This window comes from Piliocolobus tephrosceles, chromosome 13 (assembly GCF_002776525.5).
Source record: "Piliocolobus tephrosceles isolate RC106 chromosome 13, ASM277652v3, whole genome shotgun sequence".
NCBI classification, from domain to species: Eukaryota; Metazoa; Chordata; class Mammalia; order Primates; family Cercopithecidae; genus Piliocolobus; species Piliocolobus tephrosceles.
In genome coordinates, this window is record NC_045446.1 from 80,496,234 (window position 1) to 80,499,598 (window position 3,365).

Below are 3,365 nucleotides of genomic sequence, written 5' to 3' on the forward strand. Positions count from 1 at the left end.
CCTATGGAATACTATGCAGCCATAAAAAAGATGAATTCTTGTCCTTTGTAGGGACATGGATGAAGCTGGAAACCATCATTCTGAGCAAACTGTCACAAGGACAGAAAACCAAACACCGCATGTTCTCACTCATAGGTGGGAATTGAACAATGAGAACACTTGGACACAGGGTGGGGAACATCACACACCAGGGCCTGTCGTGGGGTGGGGGGAGGGGGGAGGAATAGCTTTAGGAGATATACCTAATGTAAATGATGAGTTAATGGGTGCATCACACCAACATGGCACACGTATACATATGTAACAAACCTGCACATTGTGCACATATACCCTAGAACTTAAAGTATAATAGTAATAATAATAATAAATCAGGCAGGGTGCAGTGGCTCACACCTATAATCCCAACACTTTGGGAGACCGAGGCGGGCGAATCACGAGGTCAGGAGTTCAAGACCAGCCTGAATAGCATGGTGAAACCACGTCTCCACTAAAAAATACAAAAATTAGCTGAGCATGGTGGCACGTGCCTGTAATCCTATCTACTCAGGAGGCTGAGGCAGGAGAATCACTTGAACCCAGGACAGGAGATCACAGCCTGGTTTGCACCACTGCACTCCAGCCTGGACTATAGAGCAAGACTCCACCTCAAAATAAGCAAATAAATAAATAAAAAGAATTACCAGGCAGAAAATTGGTAAACTGAGTTTTTATAACAATTACTTTTCTCTCCTTTCCCATTTTCTCCCATCTTATTTCAAATAAAAGACTATTTTTTAATAAGAACACTCATGTAAAGATTTATATGATTCTATTTGTTTATATTGTTAAGTCTAGTGATCAGGAATAATCTTGGTTGGAGAAAATATATCTCTGGCTGAACCACATTAGGGGAAGAATTACTTTGACTTAGATTAGCTACTAATACAGCTATTCAAAGTGCTTCTTTTTAAGAATCTTTAGCTGTCTTCACATGATTTCTTTCTGGGTATTAACATGGCAACTAAACTTGGTAGTTAAGGTGAGGACTCTGGAATATGGCAAATCTTTCTGGTTTTGACTCTATATGAACTGGAGCAAATTGTTTAACCTTTTGGGCTTTATTTTCCATGATGTGGAATAGAGTGGGATATTAGGGTAATTAGAGATCTATAAGACACGGAGGCTAGAGAAGGTAAGTGGATGGGGAAGTAGGCTGTTGAACTCTGAGAGCAAAATTTGGCAGTGAATCGTTGTTCAAAAAAAGGAAATAGAATTGAATAAATTTCAATGTGGTACTATACAGGTTGACAAAAAAAAAAAAAAAAATCTATTTGCCAAAGCATTGATTTCACTGATAATGCACAAAGTGTATAATGGGAATTCTTGGTCAAAAAAAAAAAAAAAAAAAAAAAAATCTAGAACAACAGCAAAAAAATTTGACCCCAAATTGCATTCCTTTTAGAGATGTGCTATATCAAACAGACGTGTCCTTAATCATACAGGTAACAAGCTATAATTACATTAATCAGATTCTATTGTTGAGTCTTTTGATGCCAGCACAACTCAGAAAGCTTTAATTAAGTGATATGGATATATTGCATAATCTTTTCAAGAGAAATTTCATGTCTCAAATAAAACTTCAAGGTAATCCTATGTCAACAGTGAATATTCCAGTACTTATGATCCCCTGGATGTGATACTTTCTGATGCATCTGAACCTATTACACACTGTTACTTCACAGATGACTTCTTAATCTTCTTTTCTTGAACTCTTTCTTTAAGATCATCCCTGAAGTTATTTCTTCCAAGGTCCTTACTTTATCACGTTCCCTTGCCCTGAGGCTGGACAGGGTGCTCAAAATTAGTCAGAAATTGTAAATAGAGACATTTAGAAACATTCTAGAGAGTTGTGATTTTTAATGTTTTGATTTCTTTTTCATTTTGTCTTGAGGGCTCTCTGTTGTGAGGCACCATAAGCCAAGAGAGCCCCTCTCTAGGAGAACCCTGACAGAGGGAAAGTTAGGTTCAGGCGTATCAGTTAGGTGAGACACAATGAGGAGGTGAAACCAAAATGCATGAACCAGAAAGCAATTTATTATTTACAGATCTCAGAGAGGTTAGTGGTGTCAATGGAGAGGTGAGGCATGAAAAGTCTGGAGGCAACATGGAGCTCAACCAGCAGACAGGGAGCAAGAGAGAAAGGACCTGTGGGACTACGCCTTTATTAAAGTCCATGAGCATTATTTTTTAGGCTTTCCCACAGAGGTGAGGACTGGGTAGTTTAAAAAACACATGTGGAAGAGGAAACATTTTCACAACTCTGGTTTTATCATGGTCAGCAGCTGGGGAGTGTGCTGGATTTCAGGTCAGTGGGACAAGGAATGATGCTATCCCAAAAACACACCCACGTTGTAGGTAAGTTTTTACTAAGCTAAACGTGACAGGATATGATTGTTTTAAACAATTTATGTCAGGACTAAATATGGATGCTGAGGCAGCAACTGTGTTAAGCAAATTTATAACAATAGTTTAAGCAGAAAAGAATTTATTGTTATCAACAGTATTTTTAGGAAGAGCTCACAGTGTTTTCAAGGAATACTGGCAAAAAGAACTCTTAGCTAAACTTCCAGGAAAACAACCCAAATTACAACTCAGCAAAGCCAAGGGAGCTGCTACCTCTACCAGGATTTGCAGACCCAAGAAACTGCTGCTGTGGCCACTAGCTCCAGAACAAGCCACCTCTGCCATAATTGGGTGGCTGCCAAATCAGGGTCAAGTGCTTTATTGAGAAGTGGTCACTCTGGAACTACACAGCTTGTTGATACATATCATCAAAATAGAAATTTTCTGCACTCTGCCCCTCTCCCCAAATAGTTTAGTACTTTTTGAGGCTTATATAAGCAATATTATTGGTGGATCCTAAATCATATATAGGATGCCAGATATACAGTGGAGCAGAAAACTCAGCTTTTTAAAGTACGCTAATCTCTCTGTCTTTTCCACTGAGAACGGCATGCCAAAAAGTGGTGAACACAGAATCTGACATATGCCCCTTCATTGTGCCCATTAGGAATTTATGTGTAGCACTCACCACCTGCAGAAGATAAGGATTATAGTATTATTGCAGCATGTCTGTGATTTTTAATCAGCTTATATCAACAGGGCCTACCTCACAGTACTGTTATAATCTCAAATAAATAAATACATAAAAATACTTCAGCACAGTGTAATCCACACTTTAAAAACTCTCAAATAACTGTTATCATAGCTTTACTTTCTTACTTGTATATCTACCTAGATTGCAGATTCCTTCAGAATAGTGACTATATCCTTATTTCATAACCTAGTGCCTATCAGAGCATCCGGCACATACTAGGTGAAAAATA

The 3,365-nt window shown here is 38.4% G+C and overlaps 1 pseudogene; it reads left to right on the forward strand.

The window, feature by feature from the left end:
- Positions 1–1,896: 1,896 nt before the first annotated feature.
- On the forward strand, positions 1,897–1,970 carry LOC111540998 (annotated as a pseudogene).
- Positions 1,971–3,365: the final 1,395 nt, after the last annotated feature.